This window comes from Paramisgurnus dabryanus, chromosome 18 (genome assembly GCF_030506205.2).
Source record: "Paramisgurnus dabryanus chromosome 18, PD_genome_1.1, whole genome shotgun sequence".
Taxonomy (NCBI): Eukaryota; Metazoa; Chordata; class Actinopteri; order Cypriniformes; family Cobitidae; genus Paramisgurnus; species Paramisgurnus dabryanus.
The window spans coordinates 14,724,109-14,737,198 of NC_133354.1; the positions used below are offsets into that span (position 1 = coordinate 14,724,109).

At 36.5% G+C, this 13,090-nt stretch overlaps 1 pseudogene; it reads left to right on the forward strand.

Moving 5' to 3' along the window:
• Nucleotides 1–3,657: 3,657 nt before the first annotated feature.
• On the forward strand, nt 3,658–4,603 carry LOC135776810 (olfactory receptor 52E8-like; annotated as a pseudogene).
• The last annotated feature ends 8,487 nt before the right edge of the window (nt 4,604–13,090 follow it).

Genomic DNA, 13,090 nt, shown 5'->3' on the forward strand with positions numbered 1-13,090 from the left:
ATTACATGTACTGAAAAATATATAAATACATGTACAGTAAAAGGTTGCTGTGATAGTGATTTTATAAACAGATCATTACAAACTGCAAGAAAGAGTTTGTTTTTCACACACATTTTTCTGGTCTAATACAGTATGCAAACTGTCAAAATGACATAAAATGCAGTCCAAATAAGAGCAGTGTTAGGAAAAGTTACTTTTAAAAGTAATGCATTACAATATTAAGTTACTCCCCAAAAAAGTAATTAATTGCGTTACTCAGTTAATTTCCATGGAAAGTAATGCTTACATTATTTTTAAGTTACTTTTGCGTTATTCTTTTCTTACTTGGCTGAGGCTTGATCTCTTTCAGGCCTTGCAGGTGTTTGATCGCAAAAATATCAAGCTCTGGCCTGCCATCTTTATTCAGTATATTATTTAATTTTTTTAATTAATTTAATTAAACTGAAAAGTAACTCGCATTACTTTTTGAAAAAAAAGTAACTCAAATATTAATGTTTAAATTGCAGCTGGGTTGCCGGTAATTTACCGTAGATTTAAATTTATGTTTTTTTACTGGCAACATTTTGTTCAAAGTTAAATGATCATTAAACAATTACAAGTCTTTGTCTTTACAGAGTAAAACTAAAAAAACAGCATCAAGCTAAACATTCTGGGAAACAAAATCTGAAGCAAAAAACAGAAAAAGGTTGAGGATGATTTCTGGTTCCCAGAATGCTTTGCATGAGGCTGTTATTGTATAGTTTTATTCTATAAAGATAAAGACTTGTTAATATTTAAAATGTATTTAACTTTGAACAAACTCTTGCCAGTAAATAACATAAATATAAATCTATGGTAAATTACCGGCAACCCAGCTGCAATAACATTGTAATTTCTACGGATTTTTTTTACAGTGTACTTTACTTGTTACTTCAGAAAAGTAATATTATTATGTAATGCGCATTACTTGTAATGCGATACCCCAACACTGAATAAGAGTAAAAAAACTTTTTGCAAATAGTTTTAAAATTGACAATATTTTATCTGATTTCCGAAAAATATTTTTGAGCACAAGCATCAAAACTTTTGAGTGGATTTTAGATGCAACTTTAAAAAGAAATTGATTATTAAATTCATTTAATTATTTTGTTGAGTAATTATTATAGGCAAAAGTGTCTAAAATGCTAGGAATCTCACATTTTTGGTATAATAATCTATTAAATGCAGCAACATCTGTGTTTTTCTAGTCATCTGTTAAATGGAGACGATAACTCACTTCATCGTTTACTTTGGGATATGTACCTTTTGCATATCGTTAACATGTACTAATACACACTTTCACACCAAAAGAAACGTAAAAACGTAAATTGGACAATACATGCTTTTTATAGCTTTTTAGACTTTCACAGATCACTTGTCATCATGATGATCTGGAGAAAAATTCACCATGATTTCCATGATTTCCACATGATCCAGTATGACCATACTCTCTCTCACCTCATACACATGAACATTTTTAAAGTCTTCAGTGGTGAATATATGGTTTATATAATTTATTAATAACTTAGGCTAACATTAGTTTGGCAAACATGCACTTGTTCTGCATGTGTAAACAGGTATATACAGTACAATACAATAATGAACACAGGGGCAGCCTGACTTACAGGCTATACAGTTGATTGCCAGGGCCCTGCCTTGTATGTGGGGCCACGCGAGTCCACAACACAACATTAGTAATTACAGTGGCATTACAGTAATCCTCATCTAGGTCACAACAATATACAAACACAATGTGCATAAGTTGACAACACACAAAAAAATCTAGTTTCTAGTTTCTTGCGCCTCTATTACCTGTCTGTGTCTTGCCTCTGCCTCAAGGTCCTGGCCTGCCACCCACCCACCCAATGTGGATTATGTTTGTGGATTACCCTTTTTTGATATGTTTGCCTGCCCTTTTGGGATTTACTAATAAACCGCTTTGCACTTGGATTGATCTTGCTCTCTCTCACCTTGTGAAAGCAGCCCTTCGTTACAGTGGCATTGATTCAACAGGGTGCTGAAAGCATTCTTTAGAAATGTTGGCCCATATTGATAGGATAGCATCTTGCAGTTGATGGAGATTTGTGGGATGCACATCCAGGGCACGAAGCTCCCATTCCACCACATCCCAAAGATGCTCTATTGGGTTGAGATCTGGTGACTGTGGGGGCCATTTTAGTACAGTGAACTCATTGTCATGTTCAAGAAACGAATTTGAAATGATTCGAGCTTTGTGACATAGTGCATTATCCTGCTGGAAGTAGCCATCAGAGGATGGGTACATGGTGGTCATAAAGGTATGGACATGGTCAGAAACAATGCTCAGGTAGGCCGTGGCATTTAAACAATGCCCAATTGGCACTAAGGGGCCTAAAGTGTGCCAAGAAAACATCCCCCACATCATACACCACCACCACCAGCCTACACAGTGGTAACAAGGCATGATGGATCCATGTTCTTAATTCTGTTTACACCAAATTCTTTCTCTACCATTTGAATGTCTCAACAGAAATCGAGACTCATCAGACCAGGCAACATTTATCCAGTCTTCAACTGTCCAATTTTGGTGAGCTTGTGCAAATTGTAGCCTCCTTTTCCTATTTGTGGTGGAGATGAGTGGTACCCGGTGGGGTCTTCTGCTGTTGTAGCCCATCCACCTCAAGGTTGTGCATGTTGTGGCTTCACAAATGCTTTGCTGCATTTCACGGATTTCGACAAATGGGGGGAAGTTTGTGGTTTCTGTCCAAAAAAAATAAACGACCGTTAAAATGCTACGAACATGCTAAACTTTGATTAAGTAAACATTAACCTAGTGTTGTGTTTTGTCCAATATTTACCCATTATGGGTTAAAAATAACCTAGCCATGTTTAGAGTGTAAAAAGATGTTTTGATAAATCATATTTTACAGTTGTAGGTACCTACGATTTCCAAAACAAACACTTGGGAAGTCAATAGGTACCAACAAGTGTGTGCAAACCATCTTCTACGGGTTTATAACAACATGGGGGAGCAAATTATGAAATAATTTTCATTTTTAGGCATCCATTTAATTTTAAAATGAAACTTATATAGATTTATTACTATTACACATTAAGGTGCTTGGAATTTTTTGTTTGTGAGTGGATCAATCCCTAGAAATAATGGTGGAGCATTCCCAACTGAAGAAAGCCTTCATATAAAACCATGCAAAGCCTTGCCAATCTCAATTCCAGACACGTCCAGCTCCAGATCTGTGGATTAGTCCTTTTTCTCACTGTGATGAACAATAATTGATACATCTATGCTGCCCTACAAAGGCAAAGTGCAGTAACTATGCATTTGGTCAAAATTGAGTTAAGGATTGAAATGTGCTTTATGAGATCTGATGTGTCTTGTGACAAAGTCTCCTGGTTTTATTTTGTCCCATTTGAGAGAAACGTGTGTGCCAAAATTGCAGTATCATGTTTGACTGGCTGGTGTAAAAACTTTAAGGGAATTTTTCTTGGTTTCAGTGTTTGCATACAGTAGTTACTGCACTTTTGGAGGCCAGTATGACTGTGACAAGTTAATTTTTTTTAATCAACAATTGCAACTGAAGCTTATTGAAAATAAGAGCTTACATTTGATTTCATGTGACTTTAAGGACCATTCATACCATGATGGATAACTCTTCTTATCCTGTGATGCTGACTCTTATGGTGCCCAAAGAATCAAAATCATTCAGGCACATATATTTCACGTGTTTTCTTTTCCTTTATTTGCTCATACTGTCTTTAAATATTCGACTTGTTTCTGTCATTGTAATGGAGATATCCCTTCATGAACCAATGTACACATTCTTGTGTAATATATGTGTGAATGCAATATATGGAGCTTCAGGATTCTACCCTATGTTTTTGTATAATTTGATTTTGGATTCATATGTCATTTCCTCTTACATGTGTGCTCTGCAAAGTTATGTCATATACACTTCTTTAATATCTGAGGTTACAATATTAACAGTCATGTCATATGATAGATATGTAGCAATATTGCAGACCTTTAGACTATCATTCAAAATTAACTAAAAGCACCTGTTTGAAATTAATTCTGTTTTCCTGGATCATACCACACTGCTATGCAGTTCCGGCATGGCTTTTATCAAATTTGAGGACATTTTGCAAATATCACATTGAAAAATTATATTGTGACAACTGGTCAGTTGTAAAACTATCTTGTGCATCACCTTTTGTTAATAATCTTTTTGGATATTTAGTTATTGTCACATTCTTTCCTTTTGTAGTTGTTGTCATAGTGTCATACATTAAACTCATTGCTGCATGTAAAATATCTTTAGAAAATAGAAGAAAATTTTGGCAAACCTGTTTACCACATATAATATCACTGATAAATTTTACCTTTGCGGTTCTTTTTGATTTCATGTTTAGTAGATACGGTGCTAATGATATTCCAGAGAGTTTACGGCATTTTCTGGCTTTAGAACTGATTATAGTTCCTCCTGTTGTTAATCCTCTAATCTATGGGTTAAATATTAAGGCAGTGCGTGAAAGAGTTTTGCCGGCATTATATTGAAAAAAATGTACATGTATATATAAATACATGTAAAAGGTTGCTGTGATATTTGATTTTATAAACAGATTATGACAAAAGACAAGACAAGACAAGTCTTATACGATGCGAACTGTCAAAATAAATGACATACACAATATAATGGTAGCAGTTACTCAGTGATAACATATCTTTTGTAGACAGGGTTCATTTTTAAACTTGTTGCAGCATAAGACAATTTTATGCAAATAAGTAAGTACATTTTATATTAACATATTTTTGAAAAATATTGTGCATGCCGAGACCATTCAAAGTTTTCATGCAACTTTTAAAAAAAATTCTTTAATGATTATTATATACGTTTAATTATCACATTGTATGATTATTAAAGTGAAACATGCTATGGTACTGTAGGAATCTCACATGTTTGCTGTTCCTTTCAAATGAAACTATTGTATGGAGCAACATCTGTGTTTTTCTAGTCATTTGTTAAATTCAACTTCTGCTGTTGAGTTCATCCCCTGTCTTTCTTTAGTGCTTGTTACACTTTCACAGATCACTTGTAATCATAAAGATCTGGGGCCGTATTCACAAAGAATTTTAAGGCTAAAAGTAGCTCCTAACTGGCGAATTTAGGAGCAACTCCTAAAAATACTGGGCGTGTCACTCCTAAATTTAGGACTCCTAATTTTTTTCACTAAGAGTAATTCACAAAGCATTTTAGCCCTAAAAGTAGCACCTAAGTCTGGGATAGCTTAAAAGAAGTCGAGAGGACTCCTAACTCACTAAGACCTATTCACAAAGGGTCTTAAAATGTCTTAGGTGCTGATCCTCCTTAACATGGACAGTTTCACCAACTCAAAAGCATTGCACATACTTAAAAGCACACTTTAATGTAAGCATATTGTTTATAACATTTGTTTCATAATTCATTACATTCATGGCAAGCGGGAAGTTTTTTAGAATTACATGAAACAATAATGAAATTAAATATTTAATAGCATACCTGTTGCCATGCTAGTCTGTTTAAAGGCTGCAATCTCAACCCTCTACTGGGGTGAGACTGTGTTACAGATTGTAATGCATACCACTGCCTCTCGCAGTCGTCCGGGGTCCGCGACACAAGCGGGAATGCTGCATTGATCTGCAACAAATCCTCTCCCCAGTGATGCGCGGGTTGATCCGAAATGAGCGGATGCATGCGGTCACCCGCGGTCGCGAGTCATCCAAAAATATTTTTTATGATATTCGGGTCGCGTTCGGTCGGGTCGTTTGAAATAAAGATGGCAATTACAGTAACTATTAAACAATTACTACTTAAAAAAATGATGGCCAGGTAGCGGGTCGGGTACACTATTTATTTTTTATTTTTTGCGGTCCGAGTTGCGGGCGGGTTAGTTGAAAACGTTGGTCGGGTGCCAGTTGTTTTGTACATTGACCCGCGCATCACATTCTCGCATGTCTCACGCTTAGTTTTGCTTGATATCTCAGTGCCGAATTTCCTTTTTATTACGTTTCTTTTTTCCAGCACAAACTGGGCCAGCAGCAGTAACTGATCCTGCATCCATTTGGGCTTTCTTTTTCGTTTTGGCGAGTTCCACCATCATTTAGCCTATTTATTACATTAGGCAGGCTTCTTTAATATGGGCAACATTTCCTTGCTTTAAGTAGTCTATTTAGGCTAATAGGATGTACATTAATCAAGCAAGTGTTAATGCAATGTCGTTTTATTATTAGGCAATTGGCGGTTTTCATTTGCATTAGGCTTGATTTAATTTAATTTAATTTAATTCACGACTTTTCTTTAATATATGCATTTCGATGGCATTACTATTATTATTATTTTGTATAGGACACAGACATATTTCGATGTTGTAATTCCATGATTTGGTGCGTCTGTGTTATGTTCCGCATGACAGCCCTGTCATCTAACAACCAATCACCGTGGTCATTGCGAGGCAGCTCGTGCATGAGAATTGACGTCATCCGTAGCAACGAAGACTCACTCTTAGTTTAGGAGTTATCATTTTTCCTTACTAAAAGTAGGTCTGAAAGGCGTTGTGAATAACTTTTAAGAGAAAACTCCTAGCTAAAATCTTTTAGTGCGATTTAGGAGTACTCTTAGTGATAAGATAAAATGCTTTGTGAATACGGCCCCTGGAGAATAAATTCACCCAGATTTCCATGATTTCCACATGATCTAGTATTTCTCACCTCATACACATGAACATTTTCATAGTCTTCAGTTGTGAATATGTGGTGTATATAATTTAATTATAACTAACACGAACTTAGGGCCTAAAATGTAACACTTATAATTTTACAGGCAATAATGGTTTTATTTAAAACGTTTATTCAAAGAAACTTTACTTTTACTGACCATAAACCTCAAATATATCAATACTTGACAATTATGAAGTCCAACGTTGGGTTTTGACGTCTGTTAGAAGGGTTTTGACGTCAATTTGACATTGGTTTTTGATATTAGTCCGACATTGGCCTTTAACTCATTCCCCACTATTAAGAGAAAACATTTGCAGGAAAAAAAAATGTATTCCTTATGAGTTTTTATGTAAATCTGTAATACTACGATTATCCAGTAGATTGCTCTTACCCAATTTATAAAAAACTGAAGCAAAAAATTATTAATTAATTTTACAATTCAATTAAATTCAATTCAATTTTATTTATATAGCGCTTTTCACAAAGTCAATTGTTTCAAAGCAGCTTTACATAAATAGAAGCAGTTAAAAGCACAGAAAAACGACAGATAGCACAACAAAATACATGATAGCATGAGCAGTTAAATTTGCTGCGGCTATGACTCAATATTATAAGTGCACGTATTACTAAAGCAACGTCTAGAAGAGGAAGCTAAGTAAAGCCCAAAAAGGCTGCCTCCCCGGGGTGAAAAACCCCCTAGGAGAAAAAAAACCCTGGGCTTTTATCCGAGGAAAGATAAGTCCCCACTGTCGTCGTTAATGCAGGTTCAGTGGCAAACGGGTATGTATGGCATACTATTCACAAGACACACGAAAGCGTGAAAACGCAACCCGACCATACATACCAACCCGTTTGACTAAGGCTGGAGGCCCCACTGTCGTCGTTAATGCAGGTTCAGTGGCAAACGGGTCTGTATGGCATACTATTCACAAGACACACGAAAGCACCAAAATCGCAACCCAACCATACGTGCCAAACCGTTTGACTAAGGCCGGAAGCCCCACTTTTGTCGTTAATGCAGGTTCAGTGGCAAACGGTGGCAAACTATTTAATGCAATTCATTTTAAGTGTTCATGCAGAAAAGGTTTTTTTTATTTATTTGGTTGGTCTGTGTTATGACCGTGAGTGCTTTGTTCCGTGAAAATAACTATTGCGAGTTAAGAACCTTTAAATTATGCGAATGCTTTGTTGAAGAGAAAAGTTTTAAGTCTAGATTTAAAATGATCGACTGTGTCTGATTCTCGGACATCGGTTGGTAAATCATTCCAGAGCTTAGGGGCTAAGTAGGAAAAGGATCTTCCACTTTTAGACACTTTTGATAGTCTAGGGATAATCAATAGACCAGAATTTTGCGACCGTAGTGTGTGTGATGGATTGTATTCTGATAGTAATTCTCTAAGATATGAGGGTGCTAAGCCATTTAAAGCTTTGTAGGTGATTAGTGATATTTTAAATTGGATGCGATATTTAACTGGTAGCCAGTGTAAAGATGCCAGAATTGGGCTTATGTGGTCATACTTCTTAGATCGAGTAAGTACCCTTGCAGAAGCGTTTTGAACTAGCTGAAGCTTGTTGACCTGATTTGAATGGCATCCCCCGAGTAGCGAGTTACAATAGTCTATTCTAGAGGTCATAAAAGCATGAATAAGCTTCTCTGCGTCAGATGTAGACAGCATATGGCGTATTTTTGAGATATTTCTAAGATGGAAGAATGCTGTGCGGCAGACGTTGGCGATATGACTATCAAAGGATAAGTTGCTGTCGAACATCACACCTAAGTTCCTAACCGTGGAAGATGGCACCACAGTACAGCCATCTATGTGCAATTTGTAATCTGACATATTATGTTTGTAGCAATTTGTGTGTTTTGACTCCGTGTATGTTTTGATAATCGTTCTCAATCTGATCTCTAACAAAATTTCCTTCACAAAAATGCAATAATTTTAACTTTTTGCTTAAAAATTTGTATATTTGAAGAAAAATGCCCATATTTCAGAGTTTATAAACAGAGAAAAAAAATAAAGATAGGATAAAAGTTTTTTTCCGTTTTTTTTTTTTGAAAGCAGATGGTCTGTTCTTTCATTTGAGATTTGTATGTTTATTTTTTGAAGAAAATTTTCCTGGAAGACATTCTGTAACACTTTTGTGAAAATCACAAAAAATGCTGATGTGCAACTTTAAAAAAGGCTGGATGGGAATGAGTTAATGCCTTCCAACATTGGGTTTTGATGTCAGTTCAACGTTGGCTTTTGTCATAAGTCTGACATTAGGTTTTGATGTCAACCAGACGTTGGGTTTGACATCAAATCGCCGTTAGGTTTTGACGTCAGTCCGACGTTGGGTTTTGATATCCATCCAGCATTGGGTTTTGCCGTCCGTCCAACGTTGGGTTTTGATGTCAACCAGACGTTGGGTTTTGACATCAAATCGCCGTACGGTTTTGACGTCAGGCTCACATTGGGTTTTGACGTCCGTCCGACATTGGGTTTTGATGTCCGTCCGACGTTGGGTTTTGACATCCGTTTGACGTTGAGTTTTGACGTCCATCCAGCATTAGATTTTGCCGTCCGTCCAACGTTGGGTTTTGACGTCCATCCAACATTGGGTTTTGACGTCCGTCCGACGTTGGGTTTTGACATCCATCCAGCATTGGGTTTTGACATCCGTCCGACATTTGGTTTTGACGTCTGTCGATGTTGGGTTTTGATGTCTGTCTGACATTGGGTTTTAACATCCATCCAACTTTGTGTTTTGACGTCCGTCCATCGTTGGGCTTTGACATGAACCAGACTTTGGATTTTGTAAGGACAATTTCCTAAATAAAGATAGCCCCTCCCCAAAGCACAGCTCACACGATTCACAGTGGACTTCCCACCGAGACCATTTGGTTTTCAAAGATCACACCTTTAGGGTGCAATACAGCTGTATTCTCTTTCTCTCAAAGCAAACTGTATATGAAATGCTATATGCATAAATAATCTAAAACTGATCTTATTTGTTTTCATTCAATGCAAGTGGTTAATGGTCTCACTCATATAACAACAGAATTCAATGTGTGTAAAAGTGTAAGCAAACTTTACTCAATATGGATAGACACCTCCCATCTTAGACATAAACCAATCACCCACTGTATGCATATTAAGGACAGCCCTAAGTTTTACAACAAGCAATCAGTACCAAATTCCTATATGAGGATTTGAGAGAAACGACTAGCACTTGGCGTTAGTTTAAGTGTGCTTAAAAGCGTGGAGGCTAACAATATGTGTTTCCGTTTAGAGTAACATTTCTGATTACTCTAAATAGGGTCAGCCTCAACCTCAGATTAATTAATTATTCTATTCATTAACTTTGGTTAGAAATAATTATTGTAATAAATAAGTGTCACCTCTAAGGGGACTAAATAAAGTATGTTTAAAGTTGAGCACGCAGAGAGAGGCCGCTTAAGCGTATAGTCCGACCTCTGGCAGCGACCAATACTGATTCGCTTATGACCGTTAAACAGTATATTAATTATAAGGCCCATACTAGGATCAAGTGCGACTATGAGAACCGAATGAACGAGTGTAATTCCAGAGCTTAATTAGAATAAACAAGCATCCATCTAAATTCTGTAAGTGTTAAAAGCAATAATCAATCCGATTTGTATTATAATATAAACAAGATCTTAATCTTTGGAGTCAGATAAATGACAGACATGGGGACTTGTGACTTGGTGACTTGGACTCGAGTCGACTCGAGTCGCTATTTTTGTGACTTGTGACTTGACTTGACAAAAAATAAAATACTTGAGACTCGACTCGGACTTGGAAGTTAAAGACTCGGGACTTGACTTGACTTGAGACACGATGACTTGAATGACTTGAGTGTTAATCACATCATGTTTTCAGTTTAAATATAAAATATATAAATTATTTTAAAAAATAAAGTCGACCCAGCTGGAGCGCAGGCTGAGAATGGTGTTGTCATGACTGAATCACGACACTATCATTCGTCATGCCCTCTCGTACCTTACGCACACTACGCCCACTTAGATCAGATATCAACATGTCAGCCGGAGGGGTATGGAGGGTCATCGCTTTTGGCTTCAACAAGATTGCAAAAGACGAACAGTGCTTTGCAAGACATGCAACATCAAAATCACAAGCAGCCAGAAGGCAACCTCCAATTTTGGTCGTCATTTAAAGAGCCATTATGCCCAGTAAGTGCTTGTCAATTTGTTAATATCTGGTTAGTTGGTAGTTAGCTAATGTAATAATAGCTAATTTAGCCCTGTGTAACGTAGCATGCTGTGTTGGGGACAAATGTGGGCAAAATAATTTTGATTTATTTTTTTAAATACTTATTTTTATTTTTGAATACTTCTTTTTCAAGTTTGCCACCTGAACACACACACAGAGAAAATTTACTTGATTCTACAATGTTAGGGGCGGTTCAGATGTTGCGTCTTTTGCGCGCTCAAGTTCGTTATTTCAAATTTAGGCGCGCGAACGGAAGAGATGCGACGCGCTCGTTTTTTCTGGGCACATGTTTGAGAGAGAGAGAGAGAGAGAGAGAGAGAGAGAGAGAGAGAGAGAGAGAGAGAGAGAGAGGGGGGGGGGAGAAATGTAACAACGTTTAATGTTGTATGTGAACTGTGTTTGAGAGAGAGGGAGGTGTTCAGAGAGGGGTCTGTTGGATGTTAAGCTGTTATTTGTTTTATGGACTCAATGTGGAAAATTTCAAACACGGTTGGCAGAAGTGAAAAATAAATAATTTATGAAATTACAATTTAGTTTGATTCCAAGATGTATTTTACTGAACATGAGTATTTACAATGCAAATCCAAATTATTGTAATTTACTGATAGTTACTTACTGTATATCTTGTCACTTTATTAAGATCAGATTCTGCAGGTAAAATTACAATAATAAGGTGACTTGACTTGGACTTGACTTGACCTACTACAGGACTTGACTTGACATAGCCTGTGACTCGACTTGACTTGACTTGCCCAAGAAAAAAAATACTTGGGACTTACTTGAGACTTGAAGGTTCAGACTTGAGACTTACTTGAGACTTGCACATGTGTGACTTGGTCCCATCTCTGATAAATGAACCTAAATTATGTAATGCCAAAAAGTCATCTGCAAGCGCCGGAAAAGACAGAATGCGCTAAAATCCTTCGCCATGCCGTTGGTTTCCGCTATTTGGGCCTACTTATATTCACCCCCTTACAATTTTGACATCAAACTTATGTTGTGTTGAAACGTCAGTCCGACATTGGGTTTTGAGATCCGTTCGACATTAGGTTTTGACATCAACCCAATGTTGTGTTTTGACGGCAGTCATAATTTGGGTTTCGACATAAGTCCGAAGATGGGTTTGATGTCAAAGTTGGGTTTGGAAGTCAGTCCAACATTGGTTTTTGACGTGAGTCCAACGTTGGATTTTGACATAATTATATACATTGTTATATACATTATTATGGATGTTTCAAACAATAGTTAAATACAATTTTGAAACTTATAAATAAAAAAGGTGTTATGATATGTACATTGTGTCAAACCTTGAGAATTGTTGTAAACTTTGATACATGCTGAAAGTGTGTATTTTTCAGTGCTCAATTACTTTGCCCTATGCAAATGAAATATGTACATAGAACTATAATTAAACCATTCATGGGTTGATTTTAAGATAATCTGAAAAACAGCAACCAGTTTTCAAACCCCGACGTCAAAACCCAGCATTGGCCTGAGGTGAAAACTCAACATATGACTGATGTCTGGTTGATGTCAAAACCCAGTGTAAATATGACGTCAAAACAGTACTGTGCCTACTCACTTCCGTAGTAGGAAAAACAAATACTTTGAAAGTCTGTGAGTACCATCATCTGTGTGCAAACCATCTTTAAGAGGTTTAGAACAACATGAGAGTGAGCAAATGGTGACAGAATTTTCATTTTTGGGCAAACTATCCTTTTAATTTTAAAATAAAATGTATATACATTTTATTAGTCTCACAAAAGAAGGTGCTTAAATAATTTGTTTGTGAGCGGAAAATCAATCCCTAGAAATTATGGGCGAAAATTCCCAACTGGGGAAAGCCTTCATATAAAACAATGCACAACCTTGCCAATTTTTAATTCCAGACACATGCAGCTCCAGATCTGTGGATTAGTTAATTTGCCTTTTCCTGACTGTGACGAACAATAACTGATACATCTATGACTGTGACAAGTTTATTTTATCAACAATGGCAACTGAAGCTTATTGAAATGCTGTTTATATGTTGTAGAGAGCTTAAATTTGATTTCATGTTACTTTAAAGACCATTCATACTATG